Source organism: Ascaphus truei, chromosome 8 (genome assembly GCF_040206685.1).
Source record: "Ascaphus truei isolate aAscTru1 chromosome 8, aAscTru1.hap1, whole genome shotgun sequence".
Taxonomy (NCBI): Eukaryota; Metazoa; Chordata; class Amphibia; order Anura; family Ascaphidae; genus Ascaphus; species Ascaphus truei.
Window position 1 is genome coordinate 93,657,604 of NC_134490.1, and position 19,869 is coordinate 93,677,472.

Sequence of the window (19,869 nt, forward strand, 5' to 3'; positions counted from 1 at the left end):
TATCAGTGATTTGTTGTTTGTATTTAGTTGCACTATGATCTTTTTTCTCTTTTTTTTCTTCTCTTTTATGTTGTGGTCTTATATGTTTGTTTGTTTGAGATTGCATTGAGGACACTTCCATGGAACTCATCCCAACCCTTTGAATTGGACTATATTTGGTCAGATTTTCTTTCCTTTTGGCGCCGGTTTATTTTTATTTATTGTGCATTTTTTGGTTTGTGTCACCCATTGTTCCTGGCAGCCTTTCACTAATATTTTAGAAGTTTATATATTTATTAGTTGTTTAATATACACTCATTTTTGTAATTTAAGCATTAGCGCTGTTCCCACTGCCCTTTCCCTTTATCTATTTGTAACACGAGTGTAGCAGCTTTTGCCCTTTTTTCCACTTGGTTAAATCACGTGATATTTATTTATTGCATTTATCACTATAAGTGTTTATTTATTCACTGTATAATTCAATATGGATTCATTGTTTCACTTTAGAACACATCGTAATTTTAATGCTGATCAAATATTTGATGATCCTACTTCGGCTCCTTTAGTGGAGACTGATGTGAGTGATTTCCGTCCACTTATTCAAGAACTAGAAAAGTTGTTGATTAATGAGACAAGACAAATATGGGAGACTACAGCTCTTACCAAGTATATAGAACATAAACGCATCCCACGTGGTTTGAGATTTAATAAACTCCCCACGATTGATGCAACCAATGAAAAGTTTATGTTCGAATGGAACAAAATTCAAGATCAATGTTCCAATTCACTAATGTGTTTATTGGTGTCCCACCGCAAACAAATTTTGGTTTCTTTGGATGAACAAATCACAGATATTCAAACTAAACTTGAGTCATTTAAAGGCAATAGTGAGCTTATGACGCTTGAGCCCGACATTAAGAGAAGGTTGGTTAAGTTGGAAAAGGACATTATTACCACCAAACAACAGAAATTTATTAGGGATAAATTAGACTATGAGTCAGGTAATTATAAAAGTTGGAATAAAAACTCCAAAGAGAAATTTAGTAAGTCTAGTCACAGAAAAAGATCAGCAAGTAGGAATAAACATCCACCTCAAGATAAAAATAAAACTGACAAGACAACTAATAATAATAATAGAAATAAGAATTCTAATAGTAATTCTTATCATATTACTCCTAAACCCGACTCTGAGTCTCTTCCCAATTTGCCAACCAAACTGCCAGTTCACAACAAACAGCAATTTATTTCACAACGTGTGTCCAAACCTAAAGCCATTATTCCATCTTTGGCACAGGCAGATGACATTATTACTAGCAACCAATTCCAGGTACTATCTGAGAAGGATTGTGAGGAGGATGAGGAAATTAGTAGTTATGAGTCTTTACCTACACAGGTCACTAAACAGGCGTTCTCTTTTTTAGAGTGGCGCAAAGAAAGGGAGCACATCTTTCCGGAGGTCAAAGTCACCACGATATCCAAACCCCCTTTAGATATAGTGCTCCTAAGCAGCAAGAAGAAAAAAAGAAAAAACAACGTAGAGGACAGAGAGGAGGTATTAATAGGCGAACTAGAGCTAGAAGACGTGATGTAGAAGTATCAAACATCTTTAATATCAGTAAGTACACACTGAGTGATGTAGAGAAAAAAGTTTTGGGCAAGGGCCTAACGTTTGCCCCTGTATGTGGGCCTAATAGCTTCAATATGTACATTGATGTGCAGAAATTTGCCAGGAAACTGGCACTTAAGAAATATTTCATCAATGATGCTATTAGTAGTGTAAGTAATCAACACTCCACGAATCAAACTGATTTATCTACCAATGCTCAGCCTAACAACACCGCTAAAAAGATCTTTAAGAAATCCTCCACTTTTAACCCGAAACATTCTCAGGGACATTTCGTTAACACCTTCATTGATCTGGTTACCCAGGATCTGGAGACCTCCAGTCGTAATTTCAAGATCCGCCATGATAACTTAAGCCTTCTTGAAAAACAAGCTATGGTTCGATTGGAAAATAACCAATCGATAGTTATCAAACCTGCTGACAAGGGGGGTGGTATAGTGGTCATGGATAAAGAATATTATATCCATGAGTCCGATAGACTTCTTCAGGACACTGCCACTTACCTCCCCCTGTCTGCGGATCCCACTTCATATTTTCTTGCTGAACTCACTACATTATTAGAACAGGGGGTAGCCGATTTAGCCATGACTAAGGATGAATATGATTTCTTATTGAAGTCACATCCCCGTATCCCCTTGTTTTATATCATCCCCAAAATTCATAAAGATCTTCACACCCCACCAGGTAGACCCATTATATCTGGAATTGGTTCACTTACTTCTAATTTATCCCAGTTTATTGATTATTATTTGCAACCACATGTTAGTCTTCTTAGGTCCCATTTACGCGATACCACCCATGCACTTCAGGTGTTGCGCGGTCTGGAGTGGCGGCCTGGGTATGTGTGGGTCACCGCTGATGTAACATCTCTATAGACGGTGATCGACCATGCCCTGGGCTGCCAGTCCATACGTCGCACACTGGAAGAGGACGCTAGTATGCCACCCGTTCTAAGGAATTTTGTTATAGACAGCATTCATTTTATTTTAACCCACAATTATTTTTCATTTAATTCTAAATTTTATTTACAGGTATGTGGAATGGCCATGGGCACCAGGTTTGCTCCAAGTTATGCCAACCTATTTATGGGGCAGTGGGAGGACAATTTTATTTGGAACAACTGTCCCCTTGGAGCAAACCTGGTGCTCTCGCTTCGCTACATAGACGATATTTTGTTTGTATGGAATGGCAGCATTGAATTATTACACTCATTCATTTCTTATTTGAATAACAACCCATTAAACCTTAAGTTTACTTGTCATTTTGATCCTAGCTCCATTGACTTTTTGGACTTGAATATCAGTTCAGTCAATAATCATATAAGTACTAAAATGTACTTCAAAAGTGTACAAGCTAATAATTATGTAATGGCTACAAGTCAGCACAACCCCCAGTGGTTGCGCCACATCCCAAAGGGTCAGTTCATTCGCCTGCGGCGGAATTGCTCAAATGATGAGGTTTTTGCGTCTCAGGCGAGTGAATTAAAGAATAAATTTCTTGATCGACAATATTCTGAGGAATTGCTCTCTCAGGCCATGTTGCAGGTTCATGGTATTGATAGGGCTAACCTTTTACAGGACAAGAAAGACAAGGGAGAATCTAATTCTAATCATGTGGTCTCCTTTGTAACACAATATAACTCTATGGCTCCTCATATCAGGAATGTCTTGTGCAACCATTGGCCAATTCTTTTAAGAGACCCAGTTTTGGCCCAAATTCTACCTCCTAAACCAGCGGTTATTTTTAGGAAGGCCCCAAATCTGCAATCTAGACTGGCTCCTACATGCCCTAATCTATCTAAGAAGTCTGTTTTGGAGAAAAACCCTAAAGGGATTTTTCCTTGTAGTAATTGTACTGCTTGTAAGTACAGTTCTAAACAAAGTGCGTTTAGTTCTAATGTGACTGGTCGGATATACGATATACGTTCATTTATTGATTGTCATTCTGTATTTGTAATTTACTTATTGCAGTGTCCGTGCGGGCTGCGATATGTAGGCCGCACGGGGAGGTCTTACCAGAGACGCATATACGAACACATCTATAACATTAAGAGAGGTCTCACAACGCATAGTGTGTCCCACCATTTTTTAATCCATCATCAGCAGAACCCCATTGGTTTAAAGAGTCAGGCCATTGAAAGTTATCCTGGTAATTGGAGAGGGGGAGATAAAATTAACGGTATTAGCAAGCGCGAGTCATATTGGATATATGAACTTAAAACATTATCCCCCAATGGCCTTAATATCGAATTTGATCTAGCTGCATTTTTGGTTAAATAATGTGGGTTTTGTTATGTGACACCTGTGTGTTGTGTCCTCCTTTGCTGCCTGTTGTTTACTGGTACTGGTAGTCTTCCATGATTGTCTCTTGTTATATGCAATCCTATGAGTGTATTCTGTGTGTACTGTTTCTTTAAGAGAAGGTTATTTGTTCCAAGTTTTTATGTATTTTTTTCAGTTTGTATATATATATACAGTGTTTATTTCTATGTATATATTTTTATTTTTATAGTATATGTATGTTTGTTCACTGATATTGGTCTGCTTGTATATGAATGTGTTTTAATATTGTGTTATTAGACAATTTGTCAATCAGTGTTTTAGTATAAATGTACTGCCACTTTTACATGTCCCATCATGCCCCTAACGAAGTGACTGACGTCATGAAACGCGTAGGGTGGACTATTACTATTGGCAAGGACTATTTGGCTTCCATCTCCTGTTCAATTGCCTTCCCATCCCCAGCAGCTTCGGCTGTCTCAGTGCCTGGCACTTGCGAGCTTCCCTCCCCTGTCCCGGCTCACAGCGGTGACGTCACGTGGTATCGCGAGACCTGAGGTCCGCGTGACTGTCCCAGTGAGGCCTCGGCGGTTTAGAGCTCTGGTGCTCCTCCATTCATGAGCCTATACGTCTGTGGACTAGTGAGGCAGCTGGCGGTGTGATACCATTGGAGAGGAGCTTCCCTGCGGTGCAGCAGCACACTGACGGTGTGGTGAAACCTCCTTTCTCTATCCAGGCCACGGAGGGCTGTGTGATTGATATACAGGCTTATACAATTCAGCATTGCTGTAAGTAGGGTTTAAGTTTTAGCCCCACTGGACGCCATCACTTTATTAGTGTGTTCCCTGCCCAACAAGCTATTGTTTGTTGTTTTTTTTTATGTGTATTTTTTAATTATATATTAAATTACTGTCTATATTTGTAAAGTATATCAGTGATTTGTTGTTTGTATTTAGTTGCACTATGATCTTTTTTCTCTTTTTTTCTTCTCTTTTATGTTGTGGTCTTATATGTTTGTTTGTTTGAGATTGCATTGAGGACACTCCATGGAACTCATCCCAACCCTTTGAATTGGTCTATATTTGGTCAGATTTTCTTTCCTTTTGGCGCCAGTTTATTTTTATTGACAGATGATGCTAGTAGCAAGGCTGAACAAATGTCTGGGTCTGAAAGGGGGAGGCGGAGACTTACACTGAAGTGTCAAACGGGTCCCGCTGGTGAGCGTAAGGGGGTCCGGACCACGCCACCGCAGAGATGTTGCCACCGCACGGACTTCCTGCAAGCGCCACCTCAGCCTAACAGCATACGCGCAGAGTGACCTGCCGCAACCTCTACGCGTTTCAACAACTTGAGTTACTCAACGGTATTGCAGAAAATGCTAAAATGCCATTTTCTGCACCCGATAAAAATACTAGCAAACACGCGTCTTAATGCAGGAAAGTTTGAAGAAATCATGCGGCACGACCTGGGTATGCCTTGGAATACAAATCGTGAAATGTTCGGATAACGGCCGCTGCATCTGTAGTGTACTGTACACAGTTAAGAAAATCCCATGTCTGTATCAATACTGTAGGATTACCAAATATGAAGCAAACCTCTGCAAATCACATGGTATGCATTTTAATAGTTTTTTTTTAATACATGTCAAAAGGTCATTGGGACGTGCCAAATGCAATCACACTTAGATGCTTAAATGACCCCCGTGCAAAAAAAAAGTAAAATAAATGGGAAAATTGGAGTTCATGACAATAAATCTGTCTGGATTAAATAATCATTATTTAAATAATATTCGTAACAAAATTATAATATAATGAATTCAAAATGTAAATGCATTCCACAAAGATTCACATAGCCTATGCATTTCTATACATTAATTATTAGAATTAACAATAGCCTTAATGTTACTGAATAAGAAAAAAAACTGTAGGATGGCTATTTATTAGAAGCAAAATAACAAAACATTTAACATATTTTCAAATACCACACTAGAGAAATTACACAACTAAAGACGGGGGTGCCCAATGCGACATCCAATTGACAAAACATATAATGTAATAAGTATAAAGTTTAAATACTTCAATAATAATAATATTTACTTGGTTATTTAGTTAAACCCTTTGGCCAAAGCGTCATAAGCCGGCATACCACGTCAAGGTATAACCAAAATTAATGCAGGTCCTAACACTAAACTGTGAACCCTTCATTTTACCTCTGTATGAGGGGAAACAACAACAGTGAGTCCTGTCCATTCAGCAAAATGCTAGAACCTCCCAAGTTAAAAAGGTGGGGAGGGGTGAGCTCTGGGAGAATGGGCCACTTACCTCCAAGCATCTGTTGCCAGTCAGGAACTAAATTAACACACACATTCCCAGCACGCTCTAAATCCAACCCCTACCACATTATATGTATATATTTATGTCAATAAGAGTGCTGAGCGTAGCCAATGTATACACACAAAAGACAGGGGTGCTCAATGCTACATCCAATTGACAAAACATTTTGCTGAATTTAAGGATATTGATTTTGGGGGGGTGGGCACATTGACGATAATATATTAATCTGTACCACTTTATGGTGCAGATCAATACATTATTAGGACTATATTTTGGGGGCATTTCTGGCTTTGTATTGCTGCTGTTTTTTTCAATTTCAGTTTATTATGTGGATGTCATTGTTTAGTGTTTTTCTGCTTTATTGAAATAAAATGTTGGCAATTGTTTTGGTTTTTAATTAATGATGTATTGTGTTGACTAATGCGTTTAATGGTTGTTTCTGATATTTTTTAAATTTATTTCTTTGTAGTGTAATGTTTCAATGAATTTATTAATGTTGTAAATTAATTGTTTTGATTGGTTAATGTTACTATTAATTTCGAGTTGGTTTAGTAATTAATTGGTTTGATTGGTTACTGTATGAAATAATTCAGAGTTGTTTTATTCATTAATTGTTTTGATTGGTTAATGGTTTAATTAATTCATTGTTGGCTAGTGTTTTTATTTAGTGAATTGTGTTTTTTTGGAGTTTTGTAATGTTTTATTATTGTGTGTTTGGAGAATTAATTTATTTTGATTAGGGTGCCCATTGAGTTCTATAGAGGCTTATCATACCCATATTATTATATGGGTATGATGTACCACTATACTACTCATTGGGTACAGGGTGGGTATAGTGGGTCTGGGGTGGGTGCTTAGGCCTCCCGGGTAGGTAGCGGGGCAGGGTGGGTTAACCCCTTAATGACTATAATGGTTATTAACCGCTAAGGTGATTAAGGGGTTAGGGACCATTAGAATGTATTTGCTATGTATTTCTCTGACGATGGAGGACAAGGACCTGCAGAGGATGCACATCATATTGCTGTGGTAAGTAGGACTGTATTTATTAACTTTATTTATGCTGGTTAATGTTGTGTTTAATAATGGGAAAATAATCTATTAACCATATCTGGATAATAGTTATTTTGCCCATTACTGTACTGTATGTGTTTGGTGAGGGGGGATTGATTGAAATGTAAGCCATGTTTATTTGTTGACATAGAGGGTTGGCACCTAAGGTCTGCGGGGACCTATGGAGACCACATGAGGACCCCCGGATGCCTACGGGTACCACTTGCGGACCCACGGGGGACACCTGCAGGGAAGAACCAGTGGTCCCACAGCTGTGGGAGCCCAGGGCCTTCTTCGGGGACCACCTGAGGGCCCCAGAACCTGTGGGAACCACCTGAGGGCCTCAGACACCTGTGGGGTTGACCCAGGCCCCCCCAGACACTCGCGGGCCCACCCGTGGACCCCATTGTGGCCCACAGTGGTCCATGGAGACCAGATGGAGGCCCATGGCGCCTAGCATGGATCACCCAGAGATCACTCAGACCCTGTGGACACCCCCCTCTGGTGCACTGTGGGGCCTGCAGACACCCGTCAGGACCACATCTGCTGGCCGCGCGATGGGGGCTGTCCTCAAACTTCAGATCAGCATAGGACTCAATCCCCAGTATCAGGCGTCAGGCAGGGTCTCCCCCCGATGTTGTGGTGTGTGGGGAGGGGGGAACAAGTGAGGCACGATTTCAGTTGAGTGATTTTTGGAAATACATTTATTAATTAAAATCAACAACGAGACTCACATACTGCACCGACACACTTTATTCGAGCAAATACCCGGTATGTACCTGGCAGATACCTGGAATGCGCCGCTCCTCACCTCTGACAAGCCCCGTTGCGTTTGCCTTCCCAGCCTGGGTTCATGCCTGGCTGATGGGCGGCTGATATGTTAAATGATAATGATTAGGATTTAATAGGCTGCAATGCTTCGCGTGTCTACCAGATGGCATAAATTCATGAATTGTAATGCAGTATATATATATATACTGTGCAGTATTGCAGCCAGCGGGAATAAAATGCTTCAATCCCTGCCGGAAAATAACTCAATGCACTTGGGCAGAAAACAGTCACAAACCTCAATACACCCGGGTATTCCCGAATTCGTGGGACTAGCCGAGCTCGAATAAAGTGTGACGCCAGTGTACATAAAGGATGGACCCCTGGCCTCCTCACGCAGTCCAGGATCGGGTGGTAGCAGCTGTTTGCACCAGTCCCGCGTCTGGGAGGCAGGAAGAGAAAACTGTCCTGCTTGGCTGCAAAGGCTGCTCTGCGATCTGGCTACGGAAGCCTCCGTGGGTCAAAATCAGCTGGTGATTAGAGCAACGCGTTTCGCCGACGCATCGGCTTCCTCAGGCTCATATTGGGTTTGTGGCCCACAGTGGTCCGTGGGGACCAGATGGAGGCCCATGGCGCCTAGCATGGACCACCCAGAGATCCCTCAGACCCTGTGGACACCCCCCTCTGGTGCACTGTGGGGCCTGCAGACACCCGTCAGGACCACCGGGGATTACCGTAGGCCTGGGGTATTAACCCTGTATGTTTAAAAATAAATAATGGTTTTACATTATGGGGGGCACAGGGGGGTGTATGTTTTTTAAATATTGCAATGTTTATTGTGGCCTAGGAGGTGGGTTTTGGGGCTGTTGTGTGTGTATTGTTTTTATTGTGTATAGCGGGAGTGGGTGAAGGGTGTATTATCTCCATGGATGGGTGTTTAGGCCTTGTGGGTGGTAGCGGGAGGGTTAACCCCTTAATTGCCTTAGCGATTAGCCACTAAGGTAATGAAGTGGCTGTTAAAGCATTTTTCCTGCATAGGCTTCATGCCGGGGGGATCCAGTGCTGGTATTAATGGGTATCAGCTCCGGAGATCCCCGGCATCAATCCAATGCAGGAAAAAGGCCAACATTTTTCGAAGTCCCGTACCGCCACTCATCAACACTTTTCCCCACGATCTGCCAACTTTTTCTGGCGTTTGAATTTGGGGAGAAAATCACCATTTTAGGGCCGCGATAGGTGCGATAGGCGGTGATCGCTGACTCGCGGATACTAGAATTGCACGTGTTTATGAACATTCCGAAAAGTGTCGATAAGAGGCTTATCGACGCTCAGTCTGCGATTTGATTTTGTTCAAAAGTTTTTTAGGCGATACAGGCCGTTATCGCCCATTTATCTAGGCTTACTGAATCTGAGTAGGCATTTTGGCCGATAAGTGGTCGATAAGTGCCTTATCGAAGCTTACTTCATAGACCCCTTAACCTTAGTCCCAAATACCATACTGTAGTTACAGTTTTGTCAGTGTTTAAAAAGATCTTGTATTGGGAAATCCAGTATTCAAGTATCGTAAAATCAGATTGAATTTCATGTTTAAGGTCAGAGAAACTAGGGCTGTGGGTATATAAAATGGTGTCATTTTCATACATGTGCATTATTATGGCCTTATAAGCTGTAGGTAGATCATTAAGACTGAAAACAGTAGGGGCCCCAGAACAGTGCCTTGCGGGACCCCACAGGTGATATTCAAGACATATTGCAATCTACTCGACAGGATGGAGTGAAACCAGTTTAAAGCATGTTCCCCTATTCCAGGGCACTGAAACTTGTTTAACAAGATATCATGGTCAACATGGTCAAAAGCCTTTGCAAAATCCAGGAATATTGTACCAGTAAGTTGTCTCAGTTCATTCCACACTGTATCTCATTCAAAACTTTTAAGAGGGTAGATTCTACCCTATGGTTTGGGCGAAAGCCAGATTGGATTTGTCATAGGATATTTGGCCTGTTATAGTAATCACTTAATTGGGAGTGGACACATTTTTCTATGACTTTGAATAGTATTGGAAGAAGAGAGGTTGGTCTGTAGATGGAGAAATTTGTTTTTTTCCCCACTTTTATAGACTGGGACTACTCTAGCAGTTTTCCAAGTCTACGGTATATGGCCAGATGGGTGGGGGGTTGGTGGTAACCGCTTGTTTGCATTAGTGGTTAGTAAAGCATTGCCTGGCAATTTTTAATTTGCCACTAAGGTGGCCGGGGTGGGCGGTAGGTTATGTAGTTTATTTGTGTATTAACCCGGTTTAGGCTTATGGTGTACTTTAGTAGCCCCATGCAAATGGGTATATGTAATTTCTATTATAGGGTTCTGTAATCATTTATATTACAGAAGTCTATGGCATATATATTAGTAAGGTGATCATGATGCAGGAATTAATACATTAGTACCGGTTAATTCCTGTATCACGTCAAGTAAAAAAAATATCTCACCCGGTAAATTATTACTGCAATCTAGATGACATTGGTCATAAAATTACTATAAAAAGAAGATATTTTTTTTACAGGGTGCAATACTAACTACATTTTAATTGAGTTTTATGTACGTAGGCGTAGAATAAGTGAATAGTTTGTTATCAAAATTCCCATGTCACTAGAGTGCATCTTGATGCAACATCCAAGTCCAGTGATGTACTGCTGCGGCACAGTTTATTCGAGCATTTGCCCGTTCTGTGCCGCAGCAGTAGCCTGGCGCGCGCCCGAGTGTGACGGGCGCACGCCGAAGCAGCGGAAGAGCGCCCTCCGATCGGGGCGCTCTCCCTACCGCTGCCGGGTCCGCCGGGTCCCCCGGAACCCCCTGCCGCTGTCCCGCGATCGCGGGACACCAGGGCTCCCTCGGGGAGCCCCTGGACACGCGTGCAGGGGGCACACGCTCCCGATGACGCGTGACCGCGCGTCTATGACGCGCGGCACGCCGAGGGGCGGCCACTAGCAAGCCGGGAGATTTCCCGGCTTGCGGTACCGACCACACTTCAATAAAGTGTGTCGGTAGTGTACTGTATTTTAATCTGTTCTTGAGACTGTGCAGCTCTAGTTGCTTGTGGAATTGCTTAAGTTGAACCTGCTGTTCTGTAGCATTTTCTTCATTTATTTCCCAACACTGCACAGTTGCCATTTTTTTCCGTCATAGCATGCATTATAGTGCATTTAGCCAATTATTCATGCCACACACACCAATATATCACAGACTTGTTCCCTATAAGTGTGTTTATCTAACCCTCCATTGTGTGTTTCTGCTTGGTCAGAGCAAAAATGTACGTTTATAACAAATGTATTTTAGTCTGTTTTTTTCTAGATGTGTATATTGGACACAAAGTTAAACAAAAAGACTAGCTTATATCTGTATAACCTTTCACAATTATACATTTACCATTTGTGTTCTGTATGTCTCACAGTCATCTTCAATGAGTAACTGCAACCCACTGAATTATAGTAACTAGTTGAGCTAATAATGTACTGTATACAGGGTGCATAACTGGGGTAAAACCTTTGCACTAAAACAGCATCAGATTTTTTTTCTTTAAACAGTCCTATTGAAATTTTGTAAACTGGAGATTTTCCTTTGGTAAATGTGATACAATTATGTTGTACTGGTTTTACCACATGTTTGCTTTAGGGAGACATTAGTAACCTCCTATGTTCTGAACACACCAGCCTACATGTAGTTTATCTCACCTGACACAACCTCTTGTCTACCCGGGATGCAGGTCTCTTGAACCCATAGCTGTAATAACAATACCATAGTGTTTCTATGGTCTTTTTGGAGTGTTATTCAGATGTTTTGTTATCGACAAAGTTATATATGGCTTATGTCAGCGCTAGAAAATATATTAGAGGGTTACAGTACTACAAATGTTCCATGACACAAGATATTAGGAGGCCAGCTTCCTTGATGATGATTATTAATGATGTAGTTCACAGGGGACCTTGCTTGCTAATCCATCACCATTTGAATTCCCCACCTCAATAATATAATTCTTGTTATCCTTGTGACTGGAATCAGTGACTAATGCAACAGCTGGGCTACGTAGATAAGCAGCTGAGAAAAGTAAATTATAATCTTAACTACTGAATTTAGTGAACCTTGTCAAAGCTAAAACTCAATAACGTTTACTTTGATGGATAACCAAAAAATTCCTTGAAACAGGCCCAGCAAGCTGTAAGAAACCCCCCAAAATGACCACTATATATATATATATATATATATATATATACATGTAGAGGTATCAGTACCGTGTTAGCCGAGCTTCAATAATCAAAAAATAAATAGATGATACCGTTCTGTGGCTAACGAAATGCTTTTATTTGTGCGAGAGACACTGTTTTCAAGTTATCCTTGCTTCATTCATTGTAACATCGCCGGAAGAAGAGATCAGTGTATCTCGAAAGCTCGCACAAATAAAAGCATTTCGTTAGCCACAGAACGGTATCATCTATTTATTTTTTGATTTTATATATATATATATATATATATATATGTAAACATAAAGAAGAAAGGTATCTCGGTACAAGCACTCTAGCGTTCAAAAATATTAATTTATTAATTGCATCACATACAACATATTCCCATATTAGGGGCTTATCCTTTGTGCAGAAATTGGTGCTCAGGGCTGATGTCAGCCCTAAATAATATCGGAGCTCAATGAAAACATACGAATGTGCAAATTTGGTGCTTGAAGATCCTTTGGGAGATTATATGTCCATAAAATCAATATATAACCCCTCATCACGTCCACCACTGTATAATGACAATAATAAAGTCAAGAAAAAGGTAAATGGCTAGTCTCATATAGCACCAATATCTTGCCTAAATGGTACTCACGGTTACCCGTTAGCGAGTCCTGGGGGGGGGGGAGGGGAGAAAAGCGATGTGAGCCAAGCCGTTAACAAAGCTGATGAAGAGAAGCCCGGTGAATGCTGAAACCTCTTCAATGGGCTGACTGATGTCTGTCAGCCCCTCCGGTACAGGTTCCGTCTGCGTCTCGTAATCACTGTGTGTGCAACGTCGTGGTGACTGGAACGCCAGGAAATCAGCTGGGCACCGCGCGCCTCCACTTGTGTAGTTCCCACTACGCCATCAGCACGACGCAGGGGGTGGAAGGTAGATCAGATGATCTTCAGCACAGCGTGCATCCATGCACATGCACAACTAGATAGAACAGGTCCCGAAGGAAAAAACTGGAGCACAACTTGCCAAATCAACTGGTAGAAGCAGGAATCAAGAAAAAAAAGTTTATTGACAAGTACATGGGTAGTCCTGGCAGGTACTCTGTGCGTCACTGCGTAGCTGCGTGATGGCGTCACCACATTCCAATGCGTTTCGTCACTGAGAGTGACTTTCTCAAGGAAAGTTACTCTCAGTGACGCAATCACGCAGCTACGCAGTGACGCGGTTACACTCAGAGAAACCTGAAGTACAGATTTCAACTCTCTTTCTGGATATACGCTGTAATTGTACACTTTGCGACAGAGCGAGGCTTAACACGGAGGTGCATTGAGCACAGGATATTACTCTGCATCTCAGGAAGAGGCATTAACCGGAATTTTACCTATGAGGTCTGACACGGAGAAAATTACCATCTCTCCATAAGATTTGGCAAACAGCTGGGTCCCATTACATAACAGGAGGGGTTTCTTCTAGCAGTGAGCACTGTTTTACAGCGGAATCAGACTGCACGTTGAGAGGATTTACTCTGTGCACCATCATGTCTGTCTACAATACACCTATTTACTTCTGAGAAGGATCATTCTCTAATTGGTGACTATTGTTCCCTAGCTGTAAGGTAATACACAGACTACAATTACTCTTATATGCTCCAGTGGTTACCTCCTCAATTGCCTCGTCGCTCACAAGTTCCTCATATGTCACTTGCATATTGCTGCTAACCATTTCATTTTATTTTTTGTCAATATTGCTTTTTAAACACACCAGTTTTGCATTGTCTTTGAGACTATTCTGGTTATTAATAAATTCCAGTTTATATTATTCCTTGTACGGAACTGGCGCTTCTTTCTTTTTTGGTATATATATATATATATATATATTGTGGTGCCATCGCTGTCCTCTAGGTGCTGAATGGGACAGCTATTGGACTTTTTCACCACCGAGAGTTAAGTTAATCCTCTCTGGCATGACTGCTCACCTGCTGGCTGATTAATCATGGAGTGCCTTAAGAGTATGGAAGCAGCAAGGCACTGAGAGACAGTTTTCCCCAGAGAAGAGGGGGAGACAGAGGAGCTCCCCAGCTAACGGAGGCTGGCTAAAGAAGTGTGAGAGACACTGCTGAGAGAGCTGTGCTGAAGCAGTGACATCGCCAGCTGGACTTACAGATAAGCCAAACCTTTATTTGCTGTATACAGAGACTTTATATGCTCAGCAATAATATCTGTTTGGGGTGGAATGAGCTTAGCTATCCACCTGGGTTAGTAAGGGTTGGAGCTGAATGTGTAGTTAGCTTTCCTAATGGAAATAGGATTTGATTTTATTATTTGTTTTTTCTTAAAGGGACGGTGGGCCTATTCATATTATTTATCCCTGTAAATAAACCCCAAGTATAGAGAAATACAGCGTTTCCTGCCTCATTTGGGACAAAAGAGACTGCAATGTGGTGTCGGCATCACAATATATATATTAGTGTCAAAAGGAGTGCTACTGGGCATGGCTAAATTTATACAACAAGAAACAAAGAAGTCCAGAGCAACATTCAATGTGACAAAAATACACAGTGAAATACCTATATATCTCTTGAAAAAGGGTCATTTAGTTAGGTTCCTGTCCTCAGCAATTGCTAAGTGTGTTGTCTAGGAGAAAGAAAAGAATCAGTTGGATAGTTATAGGGTGATCTTGTCAAGTAAACTGGAGAAGGCATACGCTGATTCTGCCCAGGACCAGATTTTCATTGATCAAGTTGGCACAGTGCTGGAAACCTCTCAGAAAGAAGTTCACTGGCTTAATACAGAGCTTGAAGCCTCTCAAAAGTTAGTTCACAGGTGTTGTACAGGGCTTGAAGCCTTGGAAAATGAATTTCACAGTCTTAGTACAGAGCTGGGTGCCTCTGGGGGAGGAATGTTCTGTGAGAGAGGCCTTCAAAGGGTTGAATAGTAAGTTTAAAACTGTAACCCAAGAGTGCAAGAATCACTATGTCCGAGTTAGTGAAGGAGATAAAGATTCCATGAATTAGGAGAGAAAAAGAAACAATTGGCCCAGGAAATGTTAAACGTACAGGCAGCACTGAAGAATGCAGAGAGAGTGCTGCAAGAAGAGCGTGTCTCCCTGGAGCAGCACACACAGGCAAAAAAATATGCTGCAGAGCCAGCTGCAAGAACTGTGTGCGAGTCTGTAGGACGCCAAGTAGAAACACGCAGATGCTGAGTACAAACAGCGAATTCTGTTGGAAGAAAGTATCCAGACTGCTAACAAGGAAAAAATGCTGCAAGAGCATTTGATTACCCAGTGTGTCCCCAGAGAGCAGCATGAGGAGCTGAAGGCCACACTGAGCATAACCAGAGGCTCGCTGGAGGAGGAGCTAAGAGGCAAGGTAACTCTGTATGAGAGGGGGCACGAGGCGGTTCAAAAACTGAAGCAAGAGATAGAGCAGAGACACTGCTACATCTCCAACAGTCAGTACTCCCAGGAAAAAGAAACCTGGAAAAGGCAAGCTGCTGGGACCCTAGCAACGGAATTGTCAGAGCTCCAAATCATACTGAAGGATGTGTGGAAGCAAGCTCAGAATGAGCAGAGAAGAGATGAGACCCTGAGAGGAGAATTGTAGGATGTACTCAACCAGGGGTCATATCGCTGAGGAGTGGAAATTGCAACAAAGCCTAGAAATGGAAGAGCAAAGGCTGGCAGCTTAGCACATATCTCAGCAACTCACAGCACTGCAGGCACAGATCGCTGAGCTCAAGGTACAGCTCACCAAAAATGAAGAGAGAGAGGAGGTGTCCGTCCATCAAGTGGCCGCCTGATACTGCACTATGAGGTCAAAATGGCCGATGTCTGCGAATTGCTGGACCACACAGTCCATAAGAAGGCCCGGCTGCACCTGGAGCTGGACAAGAGAAGACAAAAACAAGCGCAAAACGCAATAGTGAAGTATATCAAACTCTATTGAGGTGTTAAAAAGGGTAATAAATCTGCGTACCTCAAATAGTTAGAACATAAGCATCTTGTGTATCAATACACAAATTACCACACAGCCGTCGGCGGGATAGGTGATGGTACAAGGTCTGGAAGGAGTACTGGCAGCTGCAGGTCAGAAATAAAGAAAATGAAACAGGTTTAAGCTTTGCTCTGAGTCAGCTGGGAGATAGGGAATTGTGACTCAATTCCAAAGGATCTGAACTGGCAACTGCATTGAGTGGGAAAAGAAATGCAGAAGGACAGCTTCAAGAACTGAAAACTCAAATAGCTGGTCTTAAAGAGAATTTAAGTACTACCACGAAAAAGCAGTCCCAAAAAGAGACAATGGTGAGTGAACTCAATGTCCGCACTAATTTCTATTAACAGCCTTATGGACCGGTTGCTGGTTTCTGTGCCATCACTGTGGGGACAAATACCTTGCCCATCAATAGACCACCGGAGAAGGGCTATCTCAAGTTGGCCTTCCATGAAGGACATCTTGCTGATCCAGGAAGGTCGTCCGGAGGACCTCCCTGGAGAGGGGGGAGTAATGTCAGGTAATAGCTCTCCCTCTCTCCCAGTCCCCTTCTCTGTCTACCAGTTGTGCTGCTGGTTTATGTCTGCTGTGGGGTTGCTCTGTCTGTCTCCTGTCCTCTGTCTTTATAGTTCCTGTTTCCTGTTCCTCCCTTGCCTTTGTTTTTTGTCAGACTTCTTATGCCCATGCTTTTACGGCAGCTTCTGTTCCTGTACCTGTTCTGTTCCATGTTTGAGTCCTGTACCTTTATTAAAGGCCCTTTCTGGTAATCTGGCTTGTCCCTGCTTGTTTCCTGTTTGATTTCCCTGTTCCATAATCTAAGTCCCTGCTCCCTAGTCTCTGTTCCTTCTCTCCTGTCCTGCTCCTGCCTCTTTTTTGCTGACCTTTGCGTGTGACCATGACGTTCCTGATGCCGCCTGCCTCTGACTTGTGCATGTGACCCCGATGTTCCTGCTTGCCGCCTGCCTCCGACCTTGTGTGTGACCCCAACAATCCTTGCCTGCTCCCCGCTGTTCCGGCCACCAAGGCCCTACCCACTCAGTAGTCTCCCTCATGACATTTTCATGGCCATGGCCACCATACATAAGTGAAAAACAAGAAAGTTAACCCCTGCGCGTCTCCCTTTGAGCTAACAATAAATGGGGAAATAAATATATATAGTGAAAATAAATCTATAAGACAAAGGAGACTTTTGGTTACATCCTTTGATAAAATAATTCCAAGCCTGCTAACCAACATCAAGGTAAGTCTCAATAGCAGGTCCCTATATTAAATGCATATAAATGTTCTGTTAGCCCAATTGTTAGCCCAATGGGAGAAGCGCAGGGATTCACTTTGCATATTTATTTCCCCATTTATAGTTGCCTAACAACCTACACCAGTTATTTTCAGGTGCCATTTCAACGACCCCCTTTTCTGTTGCCTCTTGTTATGCTTGGGTCAGGTGAGTCTAAATACAGATATATTGCTATCTGATCACTGTATTTTTCATTAAATTGGTTTATGTAGGGACCGAAAAGATGATGATATGTTTGAGTATATTTCATTAAATATTCACGTTTTGTACCAGTTCACTGAAGTACCAATTCTCTGCACTTTTTGTATTTAACCTACCAGTGGGATGTATTTACTTTATTTTGAATGAGCTGTACCACGATTGCAAAAACATTTGCTACAAATGTAGATATAATTATACTAGTTCCGGAAAACTACTAATCAATGTTGTCTGTAGACCTGTTACATACCCCCGGAATATCTTTGAAGCTACAGTATGTTTGATCTGAATAAGGTAATTTTTCTAGTTGTACACCTGTTGTCAAGAACTGTAATTGGAGTAAGAGATACTGTAGTACTAGAATTAAAAAGATGGGGATTCATTCTTATAGCTGTCTAATAATCATTTCCAAAGTCTTTTCCATTATACTTCAAAACCAATTGTGCAGTCATCTTGGAACCCAGGCAACACGTTTTGGTATTCTGGTCTCCTCATCTGCCTCAAAGCGAGTAAAGGAAGAAAGGATAATTTTATTATTGCCCTTATGTCATTAGGTTTTCTAGATAGTGCTTTAGTACAAATAAAATGTCACCTTCTACATTCTGAAAAGTAAAAATTTACATTTAGAATGCAAGTGCTTATACATGCTAAACGAAAGAGCAACTTAATTGTTGCTATGCATTTTAAGTAAGCTGATTTTGTCAGCAACACAAACTGGGATATTTAAATTGAGTGGATTATTTTCAAGCTAAAATCTTTCCATATGCTATTAGTAGGGATTACATTAAATACATGATTTATTAAACCAACACAATTTAGTTTAAAAAAAAAGCTAAATACACCAACCTAAAAAAAAAGATGTATTTCTTCTGATAAGCCTGAACCTAAGCATCAATTATAAAGGATGCTTGATCTGTGAAATTTAAACAAGATAGGTTCACATATGGCTACCACAAAAAAAAGATGTACCTATTATTTTAAATAATATAAGTTCCTTCTTTAAAATGATTATGCTTTATTTTATTTGCAGATTGGCTGAAGCTTTAACTGAATACATCCATATACATTCTGCACAGAACATTTCATGTTGGACGTCTTACAAAAAAACAAATGGCAGTACTGTAGATAATTGAAATGTCATGCTATAGTCTATAAACATTAAAGGTCAAGGTAATTGAGACAGATCCTTTATTATTAAAGGTAAAGGCCAAATAAGTATGATGCTTCATAGAAAGCTAAGAAAAATGTATACATCAATGAACACCATTGCATTTTATAGATCAGAGCTATGGAGGAATGCTGTAGGTTAGAGATATTGCGCTATAACTTTTCTGGTAAGTATTTCACTGAGACAATGTTTGACACTGACTCACTTATTAATATTTTTTACTAGGGTATGCTGAGAGAGGAGAGAGAATATTTACAATGTTACACACACACATATACACATATACACATACTGTATATAAAAAACAAAGCAAAAGAAAGTGCACACCCAATTGTGTAAAATAGTACATTTATTGAGGGAAAGGCTAAAAAGGTGTGAGGGGAGGAAACAGGCACACTTACAAAGGTAAGAGTTAAAATAAGCAGTTGTGAATAATATATCACAACCAGCGGTACTGCTCCGGGATTGCCGTCCAAAGTATGTAGACTCACTGAGAGAGTGTGGACGTCCATTCAGCTGGGCAATCATAATCAGGAACCTGCAACACAATATTGTAGTCCTGCTGTGGGCCCACTGCGAAGAATCCTCGTGGGCTCTCCAAAAGCCCAGTCTGATCCAACCAAGTCAGACTCATACTTGATGATGTTTCGTCCCTCTGGTGACATTCTCAAAGAAATTCTTTGAGAAAGTCACCTGAATGTGACGAAATGCATCAGGAACGTCACTACATCATCACGCATGAGTCTGACGGTTGGATAAGACTCTGGGCATTTGGATGGCGATCCCGGAGCAGTACCGCTGGTTGTGATATAGTATTCACAACTGGTTATTTTAACTCTTACCTTTGTATGTAGTATGCTGATGAGGACGCCCTTCATATTACCAGGGGTAAGTAGAACTGTTTTATTTATTTTATTTATGCAGAATGGATAATGTTGTGTTTAATAATGGGCAAATAATCTATTG